Source organism: Ranitomeya imitator, chromosome 4, assembly GCF_032444005.1.
Source record: "Ranitomeya imitator isolate aRanImi1 chromosome 4, aRanImi1.pri, whole genome shotgun sequence".
In the NCBI taxonomy this organism is placed as follows: domain Eukaryota; kingdom Metazoa; phylum Chordata; class Amphibia; order Anura; family Dendrobatidae; genus Ranitomeya; species Ranitomeya imitator.
Genome location: NC_091285.1, coordinates 676,571,980 through 676,590,168, shown reverse-complemented (window position 1 = coordinate 676,590,168; position 18,189 = coordinate 676,571,980). Strand labels below are relative to the sequence as shown.

The 18,189-nt window shown below is 50.1% G+C and overlaps 1 protein-coding gene across 1 annotated transcript in view; it reads right to left on the bottom strand.

The window, feature by feature from the left end:
• The window catches only part of LOC138674352 (mucin-17-like), a 122,535-nt gene extending 105,288 nt beyond the window's left edge, over positions 1-17,247 (bottom strand). Inside the window, exon 1 of the mRNA XM_069762207.1 lies at positions 16,977-17,247. The gene's annotated coding sequence lies outside the window, so the exon portion shown is untranslated. The remainder of the gene's footprint in view (positions 1-16,976) is intronic.
• Positions 17,248-18,189: the final 942 nt, after the last annotated feature.

Sequence of the window (18,189 nt, the reverse complement as noted above, 5' to 3'; positions counted from 1 at the left end):
ACCGCCAGTTGCGGCTCAGAAGTGCAGGCTGCACAGTAAAAACATACGACCCAGTGTTATTGGGTTTCAGTAACGTCAGCTGATCCCCAGCTGTGTAGCCGGCAATGTGTCCTGCGACCGCCACGCTGGCACAACAACCTAAATGTAAGGGAACCTGTCCCCCCCCCCCCCCCCGTCGTTTGTTACTGAAAGAGCCATCTTGTGCAGCAGTAATGCTGCACAAGGAAAAGGTAGCTCTTTTTTTTTAGCTCTTTGCACACGCAGAACTTAACACTTATAAAATGTGTTCACTGATACCGTTATACCGTCCCGGAGCTGGGACTTTCCTTCGTAATGTGACGCAGCACAGCCGTCATTCCTACCCCCTTGGTGCCATGCGCTGCCTCCTCAGCGTTGTTTTAAGCTGTCACGGAGCCTGCGCTGTTCTGTTATCCCTTGGGCATGCCCTATTTGCGCTGCCTGTCTTCTGACATAATTTGGTGTCAGGCTGGCTGCGCCTGTGCGGCCGCGCTGCCCGAGATCCCGCCTCGCAGTGTCTTCTGATTGAGTCACACTGCGGGCCTGGGATCCATGGGCATGCGCAGTGCATATCTTCCCCTCGGGCTCTCGCTCATTTCCCTCCGCCTTCTTTAGACTGTGCGCCGTCAGCTGATCCCTAGCATGCCACGGCCGTGACACCGCACAGTCTGAAGAAGAGGGAAGGAGGGGAGTGAGAGTCGAGGTTATGCACTGTGCATGCCCATGGTTCCAAGGCCCGCAGTGGGATTACGTTAGATGAGACTGCGAGGTGGGATCTGGAGCAGCGTGGACGCACAGGCACTGACAGCCTGACACCAAATTATGTCAGAAGACAGGCAGCGCTAATTGGGCATGGCCAAGGGCTAACAGAACAGCGCAGGCTCCGTGGCAGCTTAAAACAACGCTGAGGAGGCAGCGCACGGCATCAAGGGGATAGGAATGACAGCTGTGCTGTGTCCCATTACGAAGGAAATTCGCACCTCCGGAACGGTTTAACGGTATAAAGGGACACATTTTTAGTGTTTACTTCGGTGTTTGCAAGGAGCATAATTAAAAGAGCAACCTTTTCCTTTTGCATCCTTAGTGCTGCACAACATGGCTCTTTCAGCTACAAACGTCTTGGGGGGGGGGGTTAAAGGTTTCCTTTCAACTTGCTCCAATCAGGCTTCGGCCTACACTCTGTTCCTCTGCTCCTCCTGCTGTCCCTGGGCTCTAACACCGCCAGTTGGTGCCTGGAAGTGCTGTGTGCACAGTCAACAGTCGCTCCTCTGTTATTGGGGTTCAGTAACGTCAGCTGATCCCCAGCTGTGTGTGCGGCAATACCTCCAATCTGCTCCTCCTGCTGTCCCTGGGCTCTAACACCGCCAGTTGGTGCCTGGAAGTGCTGTGTGCACAGTCAACAGTCGCTCCTCTGTTATTGGGGTTCAGTAACGTCAGCTGATCCCCAGCTGTGTATCCGGCAACGTGTCATGCGACCGCCACGCTGGCACAACTAAAATGTAAGGGGACCTGTCCCCCCCCCCCCCTAGGCGTTTGTTACTGAAAGAGCCACCATGTGCAGCACTAATACTGCACAAGGGAAAGGTCGCTCTTGAAATTATGCTCCTTGCAAACGCTGAACTACACACTCATGTAATGTGTCCCCTCACACCGTCCAACCGTCCCGGAGGTGGGACTTTCCTTTGTAATGTGACACAGCACAGCCGTCATTGCTACCCCCTTGGCACCGTGCGCTGCCTCCTTAGCGTTGTTTGATTCCGTCATGGACCCTGCGCTGTTATGTTATCCCTTGGCCATGCACAGTTTGCGCTGCCCGTCCTCTGACATCATTTGTTGTCGTCCTGGCTGCGCCTGTGCGTCCACGCTGCCCGAAATCACACCTCGCAGTGTCGTCTAATGTGATCCCACAGTGGGCCTGGTATCCATGGCCATGCGCAGTGCATATACTAGCCTCTCACTCCCCTTCTTCACGCTTCTTCAGACTAGGCGGCGTCAGCTGATCCCTAATAGCATGCCACGGCCGTGACGCCGCACAGTCTGAAGAAGCAGGAAGGAGGTGAGTGAGAGGCGATGATATGCACTGCGCATGCCCATGGATCCCTGGCCCGCAGTGGGACTACATTAGATGACACTGCAAGGTTGGATCTCGGGCAGCTTGGACGCACAGGCACTGCCAGCCTGACACCTACATGATGTCAGAAGACGGGCACCGCTAACTGTGCATGGCCAAGGGATAACATTACAGTGCGGGCTCCGTGACAGAACCAAACAACGTTGAGGAGGTGGTGCCCGGCACCAAGGGGGTTGGAATGACGGCTGTGCTGTGTCACATTACAAAGGAAAGTCCCACTTCCGGGATGGTTTGACGGTGTGAGGGGACACATTATATGAGTGTGTACTTCAGCGTTTGCAAGGAGCATAATTTTCGGAGCCACCATTTTCCATGTGCAGTATTACTGCTGTACAAGATGGCTCTTTCAGCAACAAATGCCTGGGGGGGGGGGGGTTAAAGGTTCCCTTTCAACTTGCTCCACTGCAGGCTTCGGCCTACACTCTGCTCCTCTTTGATTCCCTGGGTTTCAACACTGTCAGTTGCCACCTGGAAGTGTTGTCTACACAGAAAAAAACACTAGGTGATGTGTCAGTGGGGTTCAGCACCGCCAGCTGTTCCCCTGCTGTGTAGTCGGCAACGTGTCCAGCACAAGCCACGCTGGCACAACAGAACAAAAGCTGCCACCAGTGCAGGCTTCGGCCTACACTCTGCTCCTCTCCTCCTCCTGCTGACCCTGGGCTCAAACACCGCTAGTTTTTGCCCGGAAGTGCTAGCTGCACAGAGAAAAACACCAGCCAATGTGTTAGTGGGGTTCAGCAACGCCAGCTGTTCCCCTGCTGTGTAGCCGGCAACGTGACCTGCAAACGCCATGCAGGCACAGGAACTGAAATTAAAAGGGAACCTGGCCCCACCCCCCCAGGTGTTTCTATGTATAACAGCCACCTAGTACAGCAGTACTGCTGCATTTGTACAAGGTGGCTGACTTTTTCTCCTTGCCCACGTGGAACTCAACACGTACAAAATGTGTCTCATTGAGACCATTCCACTGTCCCTGAGGTGTGACTTTCCTTTGTAATGATACGCAGCACCCCCCTTGGTAGCGTTTCCCGTCTTTTGTCATCATGGTTAGCTGGCTGCGCCTGTGCATCCGCCCTGCTAGAAACAACGCCCCTCGTTGTCATATTTATTTTGTCAGCGAGGGTGTGGTTTATGGGCACGAGCAGTGCATATGTTCGCCTGTCTTAACTCATCTCCTTCCGCCTTCTTCAGACTGTGCGGCCTCCTGGCCGTGGTAGGCGATAAGGGATCAGCTGAGGCCGCCCAGTCTGGAGCAGGTGTAAGGACATGTGTAAGCGGCCAACCTATTTACTGCACAAGGCCACGAATCCCAGCCACGCAGTGTGATTTTTTGAAAACACACTGTGGGTCTGGGATTCATGTCCATCGCTAACCGCAACGGCCGACATGAAATGAGGTCAGAAGACAGGAAGCGCTCACAGCGCATGGCCAAGGGATCACAATAGCGCAGACTCCTGTACAGCAAATAAGAACGCTCAGGAATCTGCGCCCAGTACCTAGGTGCAAATTTTGACACCTGTGCTGCGTCTCGTTAAAAAGACAAGTCACGCCTCCACAACTGTTTGACAGTATAATGGGCTAAATAGTGTACGTGTTTTAGTCAGCGTGTGCAAGGAGCAAAACAAATAGAGCAACCTTTTACTTGTGCAGCATTAATGCTGCACAAGGTGTGGCTCTTGTACCTTGCAACACCTGAGGGGGGGGTTAAAGGTAACCTTTGAAATTGGTTCAACTAGGCTTCGGCCTACACTCTGCTCCTCTACTCCTCCTGCTGACCCTGGGCTCAAACACCGCTAGTTTTTGCCCGGAAATGCTAGCTGCACAGAGAAAAACACCAGCCAATGTGTTAGTGGGGTTCAGCACCGCCAGCTGTTCCCCTGCTGTGTAGCCGGCATCGTGTCCAGCACAAGCCACGCTGGCACAACCGACCAAAAGCTGCCACCAGTGCAGGCTTCGGCCTACACTTTGCTCCTCTCCTCCTCCTCCTGCTGACCCTGGGCTCTAACACCGCTAGTTTTTGCCCGGACATGCAATCTGCACAGAGAAAAACACCAGTCAATGTGTCAGTGGGGTTCAGCAACGCCAGCTGTTCCCCTGCTGTGTAGCTTGCAACGTGACCTGCAAACGCCACGCAGGCACATGAACTGAAATTGAAGGGAGCCTGCCCCCCACCCACAGGTGTTTCTATGTATATCAGCCACCTTGTACAGCAGTACTGCTGCATTTGTACGAGGTGGCTGACTGTTTCTCCTTGCCCACGTGGAACTCAACACGTACAAAATGTGTCTCATTAGAGACCATTACAATGTCCCTGAGGTGTGACTTTCCTTTGTAATGACACGCAGCACCACCCTTGTTAGCGCTGCCCGTCTTTTGACATCATTGGTTAGCTGGCTGCGCCTGTGCATCTCCCCTGCTCGAAACAACGGCCCTCGGTGTCTTATTTTTTTGGACAGCGAGGGTGTGATTGATGGGCATGTGCAGTGCATATGTTTGCCTGTGTTCACTCATCTCCTTCCGCCTTCTTCAGACTGGGTGTCCTCATGGCCGCGGCAGGCGATAAGGGATCAGATGAGGCCGCCCAGTCTGAAGCAGGTGTAAGGACATGTGTGAGCGGCAAACATATTTAGTGCACCAGGGCACGAATCCCAGCACCGCAGTGTGATTTTTTAAAAACACACTGTGGGTCTGGGATTCATGTCCATCGCTAACCGCAACGGCCGACATGAAATGAGGTCAGAAGACAGGAAGCGCTCACAGCGCATGGCCAAGGGATCACAATAGCGCAGACTCCTGTACAGCAAATAAGAACGCTCAGGAATCTGCGCCCAGTACCTAGGTGCAAATTTTGACACCTGTGCTGCGTCTCGTTAAAAAGACAAGTCACGCCTCCACAACTGTTTGACAGTATAATGGGCTAAATAGTGTACGTGTTTTAGTCAGCGTGTGCAAGGAGCAAAACAAATAGAGCAACCTTTTACTTGTGCAGCATTAATGCTGCACAAGGTGTGGCTCTTGTACCTTGCAACACCTGAGGGGGGGGTTAAAGGTAACCTTTGAAATTGGTTCAACTAGGCTTCGGCCTACACTCTGCTCCTCTACTCCTCCTGCTGACCCTGGGCTCAAACACCGCTAGTTTTTGCCCGGAAATGCTAGCTGCACAGAGAAAAACACCAGCCAATGTGTTAGTGGGGTTCAGCACCGCCAGCTGTTCCCCTGCTGTGTAGTCGGCAACGTGTCCAGCACAAGCCACGCTGGCACAACCGACCAAAAGCTGCCACCAGTGCAGGCTTCGGCCTACACTTTGCTCCTCTCCTCCTCCTCCTGCTGACCCTGGGCTCAAACAACGCCAGTTTCTGCCCGGACATGCTAGCTGCACAGAGAAAAACACCAGCCAATGTGTTAGTGGGGTTCAGCAACGCCAGCTGTTCCCCTGCTGTGTAGCTTGCAACGTGACCTGCAAACGCCACGCAGGCACATGAACTGAAATTGAAGGGAGCCTGCCCCCCACCCACAGGTGTTTCTATGTATATCAGCCACCTTGTACAGCAGTACTGCTGCATTTGTACGAGGTGGCTGACTTTTTCTCCTTGCCCACGTGGAACTCAACACGTACAAAATGTGTCTCATTAGAGACCATTACAATGTCCCTGAGGTGTGACTTTCCTTTGTAATGACACGCAGCACCCCCATTGTTAGCGCTGCCCGTCTCCTGACATCATTGGTTGGCTGGCTGTGCCTGTGCGTCCCCCCTGCCCGACACAACGCCCCCCGTTGTCTCATATATTTTGACTGCGAGGGTGTGATTGATGGGCACGAGCAGTGCATATGTTCCCCTGTTTTCACTCCCCTCCTTCCGCCTTCTTCTGACTGTGCGGCCTCATGGCCGCGGCATGCGATAAGGGATCAGCTGAGGCCGCCCAGTCTGAAGCAGGTGTAAGGACATGTGTGAGCGGCAAACATATTTACTGCACAAGGCCACGAATCCCAGCACCGCAGTGTGACTTTAGGAAAAGCCACTATGGGTCTGGGATTTATGGCCATCGTTAACCGCACCGGCCAACATGAAATGAGGTCATGAGACGGCCTGCACTAACAGGGTATTGCCAAGGGATAACACAATAGCGCAGACTCCTGTACAGCAAATAACAACGCTCAGGAATCTGCGCCCAGTACCTAGGTGCAAATTTTGACACCTGTGCTGCGTCTCGTTAAAAAGACAAGTCACGCCTCCACAACTGTTTGACAGTATAATGGGCTAAATAGTGTACGTGTTTAATTCAGCGTGTGCAAGGAGCAAAATTAAATAGAGCAACCTTTGACTTGTGCATCATTAATGCTGTTCAAGGTGTGGCTCTTGTACCTTGCAACACCTGAGGGGGGGGGTTAAAGGTAACCTTTGAAATTGGTTCAACTAGGCTTCGGCCTACACTCTGCTCCTCTACTCCTCCTGCTGACCCTGGGCTCAAACACCGCTAGTTTTTGCCCGGAAATGCTAGCTGCACAGAGAAAAACACCAGCCAATGTGTTAGTGGGGTTCAGCACCGCCAGCTGTTCCCCCGCTGTGTAGCCGGCATCGTGTCCAGCACAAGCCACGCTGGCACAACCGACCAAAAGCTGCCACCAGTGCAGGCTTCGGCCTACACTTTGCTCCTCTCCTCCTCCTCCTGCTGACCCTGGGCTCTAACACCGCTAGTTTTTGCCCGGACATGCAATCTGCACAGAGAAAAACACCAGTCAATGTGTCAGTGGGGTTCAGCAACGCCAGCTGTTCCCCTGCTGTGTAGCTTGCAACGTGACCTGCAAACGCCACGCAGGCACATGAACTGAAATTGAAGGGAGCCTGCCCCCCACCCACAGGTGTTTCTATGTATAACAGCCACCTTGTACAGCAGTACTGCTGCATTTGTACGAGGTGGCTGACTTTTTCTCCTTGCCCACGTGGAACTCAACACGTACAAAATGTGTCTCATTAGAGACCATTACAATGTCCCTGAGGTGTGACTTTCCTTTGTAATGACACGCAGCACCACCCTTGTTAGCGCTGCCCGTCTTTTGACATCATTGGTTAGCTGGCTGCGCCTGTGCATCTCCCCTGCTCGAAACAACGGCCCTCGGTGTCTTATTTTTTTGGACAGCGAGGGTGTGATTGATGGGCATGTGCAGTGCATATGTTTGCCTGTGTTCACTCATCTCCTTCCGCCTTCTTCAGACTGGGTGTCCTCATGGCCTCGGCAGGCGATAAGGGATCAGATGAGGCCGTCCAGTCTGAAGCAGGTGTAAGGACATGTGTGAGCGGCAAACATATTTAGTGCACCAGGGCACGAATCCCAGCACCGCAGTGTGATTTTTTAAAAACACACTGTGGGTCTGGGATTCATGTCCATCGCTAACCGCAACGGCCAACATGAAATGAGGTCATAAGACAGGAAGCGCTCACAGCGCATGGCCAAAGGATCACAAGAGCGCAGACTCCTGTACAGCAACTAACAACGCTCAGGAAGCTGCGCCCATGCAAAAAGGTGTTGTTTTCGACACCTGTGCTGCTTTTCTTTAAAAAGACAAGTCACGCCTCCACTACTGTTAAACAGTATAATGGGCTAAATAGTCTACGTGTTGCATTCAGCTTGTGCAAGTAGACAAATTAATAGAGCAACCTTTTACTTGTGCAGCATTAATGCTGCAGAAGGAGTGGCTCTTGTTCTTTGTAACACCTGAGGGGGGGTTAAAGGTAACCTTTGAAATTGGTTCAACTAGGCTTCGGCCTACACTCTGCTCCTCTCCTCCTCCTGCTGACCCTGGGCTCTAACAACGCTAGTTTTTGCCCGGAAATGCTAGCTGCACAGAGAAAAACACCAGCCAATGTGTTAGTGGGGTTCAGCAACGCCAGCTGTTCCCCCGCTGTGTAGCCGGCATCGTGTCCAGCACAAGCCACGCTGGCACAACCGACCAAAAGCTGCCACCAGTGCAGGCTTCGGCCTACACTTTGCTCCTCTCCTCCTCCTCCTGCTGACCCTGGGCTCAAACACCGCTAGTTTTTGCCCGGAAATGCTAGCTGCACAGAGAAAAACACCAGCCAATGTGTTAGTGGGGTTCAGCACCGCCAGCTGTTCCCCTGCTGTGCAGCTTGCAACGTGACCTGCAAACGCCACGCAGGCACATGAACTGAAATTGAAGGGAGCCTGGCCCCCACCCCCAGGTGTTTCTATGTATAACAGCCACCTTGTACAGCAGTACTGCTGCATTTGTACAAGGTGGCTGATGTTTTCTCCTTGCCCACGTGGAACTCAACACGTACAAAATGTGTCTCTTTGAGACCATTCCACTGTCCCTGAGGTGTGACTTTCCTTTCTAATGATACGCAGCACCCCCCTTGGTAGCGCTTCCCGTCTTCTGACATCATTGGTTGGCTACTTGCGCCTGTTCGTCCGCCCTGCCTGAATAAAATGCTCCTCGTTGTCTTAATTATTTTGACTGCGAGGGTGTGATTGATGGGCACGAGCAGTGCATATCTTCGCCTGTCTTAACTCATCTCCTTCAGCCTTCTTCAGACTGTGCAGCCTCATGGCCGCGGCATGCGAGAAGGGATCAGCAGAGGCCGCCCAGTCTGAAGCAGGTGTAAGGACGTGTGTGAGCGGCCAAAATATTTACTGCTCAAGGCCACGAATCCCAGCACCGCAGTGTGGCTTTATGAAAAGACACTGTGGGTCTGGGATTTATGGCCATCGTTAACCGCACCGGCCAACATGAAATGATGTCATAAGATGGGCAGCGCTAACAGGGCATTGCCAAGGGATAACACAAGAGCGCAGACTCCTGTACAGCAAATAACAACGCTCAGGAAGCTGCTCCAAGCACCAAGGCGTTATTTTGGACACCTGTGCTGCGTCTCATCAAAAAACCAAGTCACGCATCCACTACAGTTTGACTGTAGAATGGGGTAAATTGTGTATGTCTTTCATTCAGCGTGTGCAAGTAGACAAATTAATAGAGCAACCTTTCACTTGTGCAGCATTAATACTGCACAAGGTGTGTCTCTTGTACTTTGTAACACCTGAGGGGGGGGTTAAAGGTTTCCTTTGAAATTGGTTCAACTAAGCTTCGGCCTACACTCTGCTCCTCTCCTCCTCCTCCTGCTTCAACACGGGCTCTAACATCGCTAGTTTTTGCCCGCAAGTGCTAGCTGCACAGAGAAAAACACACGCCATTGTGTTAGTGGGGTTCAGCAACGCCAGCTGTTCCCCCAGTGTGTAGCCGGCAAAGTGTCCTGCAAACGCAACGCAGACACAAAGCTGCCTCCAGTGCAGGCTTCGGCCTACACTCATCTCCCCCTGCTTACCCTTTGCTCCAACACCGCTAGTTGGGGCTCTAGGAAGACAATCTTTAATAGGCAAGGCAACGCATCCGGGTTCCAGCACCGCCAGCTGGTTCTCGGCAGTGTTCTTGTCACAGGTACTCCCTCGTGCCAAGCCTGGTTTCAGCACCGTCAGCTGTTTCCGGGTTGTGTCAAGCTCACTGAGACACCTATGCTTGCCTCGTCGTGGTGCGGTCGGGTTAGCCAACTCCAGGGTGCCTCCAGTTTAGGAGCTTCCTATGTGGGCTGCGTGAACTGGTAGTCAAGGCTGGTTCTGTAGTGCCAGTAGGCCCAGCTCCCCCTGTAGGACTGTTGGGGTTCGGTAACTGCGGCTGCCTCGCGGCCTAGCTGTTCTCTCCTCTCCTGTGGGCCTTGGGGTCCACCACCTGGTTCCAGCACCGTCAGCTGGTTCCGGGCCGAGCCTTTGGCTTAGGTGCCTCCTCCTGGGTATCCGAGTTCCGCCAACGCCAGGCGGTCCTTGGTAGTGCTTTTAAGCGCGGGCACCTACAGCTTAGTAACCGGGTTCCAGCACCGTCAGCTGGTCCTCGGTCGTGCCATTGGCTCTTGCACACTGGGGCAACGCATCCGGGTTCCAGCACCGCCAGCTGGTTCTCGGCAGTGTTTTTGTCACAGGTACTCCCTCGTGCCAAGCCTGGTTTCAGCACCGTCAGCTGTTTCCGGGTTGTGTCAAGCTCACTGAGACACCTATGCTTGCCTCGTCGTGGTGCGGTCGGGTTAGCCAACTCCAGGGTGCCTCCAGTTTAGGAGCTTCCTATGTGGGCTGCGTGAACTGGTAGTCAAGGCTGGTTCTGTAGTGCCAGTAGGCCCAGCTCCCCCTGTAGGACTGTTGGGGTTCGGTAACTGCGGCTGCCTCGCGGCCTAGCTGTTCTCTCCTCTCCTGTGGGCCTTGGGGTCCACCACCTGGTTCCAGCACCGTCAGCTGGTTCCGGGCCGAGCCTTTGGCTTAGGTGCCTCCTCCTGGGTATCCGAGTTCCGCCAACGCCAGGCGGTCCTTGGTAGTGCTTTTAAGCGCGGGCACCTACAGCTTAGTAACCGGGTTCCAGCACCGTCAGCTGGTCCTCGGTCGTGCCATTGGCTCTTGCACACTGGGGCAACGCATCCGGGTTCCAGCACCGCCAGCTGGTTCTCGGCAGTGTTTTTGTCACAGGTACTCCCTCGTGCCAAGCCTGGTTTCAGCACCGTCAGCTGTTTCCGGGTTGTGTCAAGCTCACTGAGACACCTATGCTTGCCTCGTCGTGGTGCGGTCGGGTTAGCCAACTCCAGGGTGCCTCCAGTTTAGGAGCTTCCTATGTGGGCTGCGTGAACTGGTAGTCAAGGCTGGTTCTGTAGTGCCAGTAGGCCCAGCTCCCCCTGTAGGACTGTTGGGGTTCGGTAACTGCGGCTGCCTCGCGGCCTAGCTGTTCTCTCCTCTCCTGTGGACCTTGGGGTCCACCACCTGGTTCCAGCACCGTCAGCTGGTTCCGGGCCGAGCCTTTGGCTTAGGTGCCTCCTCCTGGGTATCCGAGTTCCGCCAACGCCAGGCGGTCCTTGGTAGTGCTTTTAAGCGCGGGCACCTACAGCTTAGTAACCGGGTTCCAGCACCGTCAGCTGGTCCTCGGTCGTGCCATTGGCTCTTGCACACTGGGGCAACGCATCCGGGTTCCAGCACCGCCAGCTGGTTCTCGGCAGTGTTTTTGTCACAGGTACTCCCTCGTGCCAAGCCTGGTTTCAGCACCGTCAGCTGTTTCCGGGTTGTGTCAAGCTCACTGAGACACCTATGCTTGCCTCGTCGTGGTGCGGTCGGGTTAGCCAACTCCAGGGTGCCTCCAGTTTAGGAGCTTCCTATGTGGGCTGCGTGAACTGGTAGTCAAGGCTGGTTCTGTAGTGCCAGTAGGCCCAGCTCCCCCTGTAGGACTGTTGGGGTTCGGTAACTGCGGCTGCCTCGCGGCCTAGCTGTTCTCTCCTCTCCTGTGGACCTTCGGGTCCACCACCTGGTTCCAGCACCGTCAGCTGGTTCCGGGCCGAGCCTTTGGCTTAGGTGCCTCCTCCTGGGTATCCGAGTTCCGCCAACGCCAGGCGGTCCTTGGTAGTGCTTTTAAGCGCGGGCACCTACAGCTTAGTAACCGGGTTCCAGCACCGTCAGCTGGTCCTCGGTCGTGCCATTGGCTCTTGCACACTGGGGCAACGCATCCGGGTTCCAGCACCGCCAGCTGGTTCTCGGCAGTGTTTTTGTCACAGGTACTCCCTCGTGCCAAGCCTGGTTTCAGCACCGTCAGCTGTTTCCGGGTTGTGTCAAGCTCACTGAGACACCTATGCTTGCCTCGTCGTGGTGCGGTCGGGTTAGCCAACTCCAGGGTGCCTCCAGTTTAGGAGCTTCCTATGTGGGCTGCGTGAACTGGTAGTCAAGGCTGGTTCTGTAGTGCCAGTAGGCCCAGCTCCCCCTGTAGGACTGTTGGGGTTCGGTAACTGCGGCTGCCTCGCGGCCTAGCTGTTCTCTCCTCTCCTGTGGACCTTCGGGTCCACCACCTGGTTCCAGCACCGTCAGCTGGTTCTCGGCAGTGTCTTTTGCTCTTGTACCTTCTGCTCCCCATCCTGGTTCCAGTACCGTCAGCTGGTTCCGGGCAGAGCCTTTGGCTTAGGTGCCTCCTTCTGGGTATCCAAGTTCCACCAACGTCAGGTGGTCCTTGGTAGTGCTTTCAGGCACGGGTACCTCCTGCTTAGTAACCGGGTTCCAGTAACGTCAGCTGGTCCTCGGTAGTTCCATTGGCTCTTGGACCTTCGGCTACCCATCCGGGTTCCAGTACCGTCAGCTGGTTCTCGGCAGTGTCTTTTGCTCTTGTACCTTCTGCTCCCCATCCTGGTTCCAGTAACGTCAGCTGGTTCCGGGCAGAGCCTTTGGCTTAGGTGCCTCCTTCTGGGTATCCGAGTTCCGTCAACGTCAGGCGGTCCTTGGTAGTGCTTTTTAGCACGGGTACCTCCTGCTTAGTAACCGGGTTCCAGTAACGTCAGCTGGTCCTCGGTAGTTCCATAGGCTCTTGAACCTTCGGGTAGCCATCCGAGTTCCAGTTCCATCAGCTGGTTCTTGGCATTTTCTCAGCCTTCTTGTACCTTCTGCTACATTTCCAAGTTGAAGACCCTAACGTCGACGACCCGGAAGACCACCACGATGACGACGACACGGAAGACCACCCCGATGACGACGACGACGACGGCGGAGACGACGACGGCGGAGATGACGACACTGGAGACGACGACCCTGGAGACGACAACATGGAAGACCGAGAAGCAGAAGAACAAGAGGCTGCAGAACAAAGAGCAGAAGAACATTAAGCATAAGACTTAATATCAGAGCAAAAGATATTATCTAAATTATATGCAGAAGAAGACTAAGCAGTGTATGGGGGTGAGTCCGTTCCTCCTCGTGGTGCCCCTGGATAAAGCCTGATGCTGCAGGCCAAACTGAACGCGGACAAATGTAACTTTTGTGACTGGCAGAACGGAAGGTGTAATCTTCAAACTTTTATAGATAACAACTACGGGAATGCCTGTCACAAATGAGAATATGATGAAGAAGTAGAATAGGAAGAATAATAACAGTGGAATAAAAAGAATATGTAGAATAAGAAGAATAATAATAGTTGAATAAAATGAATATGAAGAATGTAATAAAAAAAAAAAAAATAGGTAGAAGATGAAGAAGAAGATGAATAAGGTGAAGAAGTTGATGTCAAAGATGCTGATGATGATGAAGATGAAAGTGTGGGAAAAGAAAAAAAAAAAGAAAAAAAAGAAGGGGAAGGGCGTGGAATAGTGAAACATCAATATCTGACAAAATAAAAAAAAAATTTACATAGTCAATATCTTTGTCACTCCGAACGTCTTAAAAAAAAACAAAAAACATGCTATTCTATTTGATTGGGATAAACCTCTATGACTTTAATGTCTCCGCCACCTCCCCAAATACATCCGGCATTATTCTTAGTTGTTTTCCTTCATGTAGAATGAACCTACAAGGAAAGAAAGGGTTTATTTTAATTCCGATATTTTGGTCCCATTGACTTGCATTGGGATCGGGTATCGGTATCGGCGATATCCGATATTTTTTGAATATCGGCCGATCCAAACCGATACCGATACTTTCCGATATCGGAAGGTATCGCTCAACACTACTCTTGGATAAATACTATCTAAGCTATATTTTATTGATTTGTTTACTCCGGATGCAGAGTTACCTGTACTAGGTCCTCAGGGCCATTTACATGTTATTACTTGTTAAATGAGATTTAATCAGGGATTCGTTCACTAAATTGAGTTGATACATCCCTGCTACGCTCTAGCATTGGGTTAAGTCAGATTTCCCTGCCCCGATATTCATATAGAGCTAATTCCCACCCATGTCAGCATGTCAAGCGGTTGGGAGGGGAGTGGTTACCGGCTGGGTGTGACGTATGCGGTTCACGCTGGGCTTCCGGTCTGTGGAACGCAGGAAGCTCGGCGTATGCGGTCTGGAGACCAGAAATGAGCTACATGCTGTGGGGTTAACACAGCGTGGGAACATTTAAAAGCGAGCGAGATCGGGTACATTCAGCGATAGTGCGCTATGGTGTAGGACACATGCCCCACTCTCCGGATGAATCAAAATTGAGGAAACGTGTCATGAGAAGAGCGTGTCTGGGGTTAACCATGATGGGTCTGTTATCCCTTGGTTCTAAATCTTCGAGACAGTCATCAGAAGTGGTGAGATTGTTCCTTGTTATTTCCCCTTCCATATATCGTACTGACGTGTTGTTATCCTATCTGGGTTATTTAGATCACATTCCCCAGGGGTCATATGCAGATTGCTTTTTTTTAAAACTTTTTCTAAGTTTAGAAACCAAATGGTATTTGCTGATTTTTCACTCTACAGAATGGTATCATCTATATAAATTTATTTGGGATACATTTATGTCCACTTGCTGCTTACACTTTTAGTAATACGTGTGTCACTATAATTGCTTGGCTGCCAGACAAAGGATACAGCTATTAAAGTGTGCCTCATTAATGCTGGGATAATTGTGTGTTGGGTGCTTATTTATTCTAGGTGCGCTAAACACGTGTGTCAAATTTTGATGTTTTTCTCTGGGGGCGATTACTCAAAGAGTACCTTTACATTTAAAAATATAAGAAAAGGTCACGGCACTGTTGTGCCTGGATGTCACCACCACCTTTACAAAATAAAAGATGCAACTGTGTGCCGCTGCTGTGCCATATATGTGCCTTACTTTAGACTCTGGGTGCACCTAAAGAGCAAGATATAAAATCCAAACGAAGAAAAAAAAAACAGAAGTGCACTCACCGGTCTCTTGTGCAATAGTCCTTTATTAGAGCATGTGCGGGCACACATGGGGAGAACGTGGACAAAAAACGACGGCCGTTTCGCGCTACCGCGCTTCTACGGGTCTTAATTAAGACTGCTTATTGCTTATGTAATACAGACTATATACCTATATTTAGCTGTTTCAGGATAAATGTTTCCCTTTAATTTAAGGCCTCTGATTTGGTTTGAAACTAATTATATTGGTAAATTGGGGTACATATCTCTTTAAGCCACTTGCTGGCTGCTTTGTGTTATTTGTGTCAATCTGATAGTGACCATTTGTAAGGCTGGTTTCACACTTGCGTTTCAAAGCGCATGCATTTTAAAAAAAAAACGCATGGTGAAAAAACGCATGTAAACGCATGCAAACGCTGCGTTTTTTTGACGCATGCGTTTTTGCATGTGGTGAAAAAAACGCGGCGTTTTGACGCATTTACATGCGTTTTTTCATGTGTTTGTGTTTTTTAAACGCATGCAGATAAATGTGTGACAGCTGCCAATCATCAAAATAAAGTAAAAAACCCACTATAAACAGAAAGAGCTGGGGTTAGGGTTAGGGGTAGGGTTAGGGGTAGGGATCCTAACCCTACCCCTAACCCTACCCCTAACTCTAACCCTACCCCTAACCCTACCCCTAACCCTAACCCTATTATCGTTATGTGTGACGGTACCTTTAGACCGCAGTCCAATAGACTTTTATGGGTGCGTGCAATCCAATTCTCAGGTGCAATCACAGCTTGCTGCTATCGGTTTCACATGCAAAATCGGCATGAGAAAATTATCCCAGATGTGAGCTGCAACGTAGAGAAATATTGGGGCAAGTGCAATCCGATTTTTTTACCGGATTGCACTCTTTCGATTGCATCACAAGTGGGAATGAACGCTTAGCGTCTACATGTTTGGCACTACTGTAGCGATGAGAGACCACTGAATTTATGGCGGGTGTATTTTCAGAAGTACAAGCCGGGCATAGAGTACAGAAATTGCCATGTATTATGCACTACAATGGCATATTTGCATTTCCACTCTGCAACATCCATTGCTGCTGGTTTCTGGAGAACAGAAAAATCATTACTACATAGATGAATTCCCAGAAGGGTGTAATTTCCAAATTGGGGTCAATAGAGGGAGGTTACTGCTCTTCTGGCACTTGGGCATTCTGCAAATTGAGTCTACTATTCAAGGAAAGTCTGTGCTCCAAAAGTCAAATTGCATTTCTTCCCTCCTGATTCTCACCATTCTCATTGTTCACGAGAAATTGTGTAAGAAATTATATGGTTATTTTTTCTATTTCCCTTTGTGAAAATGTAAAATCTGGGGCAAAAACATTTTAGTGGTAAAAATGCAATTATTTTTTCTTCAATGACCAAAGGTCCAATGGTATAAAATTTGGTAGAACCCATGTGGCGTCAATATGCTCACTGCGACACTAGATGATTTCAATAAGAGGTGTAGTTTGTAAAATGGGATCACTTATGGGGGGATCCTGCTGTAATGACATCTCAGAAGCTCTGATATGTGACATGGCACCCACAGACCATTCCAGGCAAATCTGCATCCAATATGGCGCTCAATCCTTTCTGAACTTCGCAGCATGCCTGAAAAGTAGTTTCCAACCAAAGGAGAAACTCAGAAATTGCATAACACATTTTGTGGTCCACTTTCTCCTATTACCACTTTTGAAAATTTAAAAAAATGGGGCTAAAACAACATTTTAATTTTGAAAATGTAATTTTCCATTTTCACAATACTTTATACAATTCTGTGAAATACATGTGAGTTTAAAATGCTGGCTACACCCCTAGAATTATTCGTCAGGTGCAGTTTCCAAAATGGGCTACCCGATACCAGTTGCCAGATATGTGCAGACATTGAGCAAGCATAGAGTAAAAATCTGTTCTTGGCATGAGATAAACACTAACTTTTTAAAAATCAATTTATAAGATCTGTTAATGCATTTGTGGTGACATTACATGACCAGGACAAAATTTGGCCAAAGAGTAATTTACATCTGAGAACTTAACTTGAGAAGGTCTCTTTCTGGCCACCACATTAGTCTGCCCAGGGTATTAAATAGGGGCTGTCAGGAAACAAAAAACTTTCAAAAATTTACTTACGATCTGAGGGTGCAGGTGTCCTAGTTACAGAAGTGGGATCTTTTGTTGATGTCGTTGGTAATGGTGGTTGTACTGTTCTGGAGGTTGCACTCGATGCACTTAGACTGATAGTTGTTGGTGCAGTATTAGCTTCACCGGTAGTACCAGACACGGGAGATTTTTGACTTGGTGCAGCTGTAGGAGAAATTTCAACTACAGGTGATGATCCTAATTCAGGTGATACATCAGTTACAGGTGATGATCCTAATTCAGGTGATACATCAGTTACAGGTGATGATCCTACTTCTTTTGATACATCAGTTACAGGTGATGATCCTACTTCTGGTGATACATCAGTTACAGGTGATGATCCTATTTCAGGTGATACATCAGTGACAGGTGATGATCCTGCTTCAGGTGATACATCAGTTACAGGTGATGATCCTACTTCAGGTGATACATCAGTTACAGGTGATGATCCTACTTCAGGTGATATATCAGTTACAGGTGATGATCCTACTTCAGGTGATACATCAGTTACAGGTGATGATCCTATTTCAGGTGATACATTAGTTACAGGTGATGATCCTACTTCAGGTGGTACATTAGTTACAGGTGATGATCCTAATTCAGGTGGTACATTAGTTACAGGTGATGATCCTACTTCAGGTGATACATCAGTTACAGGTGATGATCCTACTTCAGGTGATACATCAGTTAAAGGTGATGATCCTATTTCAGGTGATACATCAGTTACAGGTGATGATCCTACTTCAGGTGATACATCAGTTACAGGTGATGATCCTACTTCAGGTGATACATCAGTTACAGGTGATGATCCTACTTCTTTTGATACATCAGTTACAGGTGATGATCCTACTTCTGGTGATACATCAGTTACAGGTGATGATCCTATTTCAGGTGATACATCAGTTACAGGTGATGATCCTACTTCAGGTGATACATCGGTTGCAGGTGATGATCCTGCTTCAGGTGATACATCAGTTACAGTTGATGATCCTGCTTCAGGTGATACATCAGTTACAAGAGTAGATCCTATTTCAGGTGATACATCAGTTACAGGTGATGATCCTATTTCAGGTGATACATCAGTTACAGGTGATGATCCTATTTCACGTGATACATCAGTTACAGGTGATGATCCTACTTCAGGTGATACATCAGTTACAGGTGATGATCCTACTTCAGATGATACATCAGTTACAGGTGATGA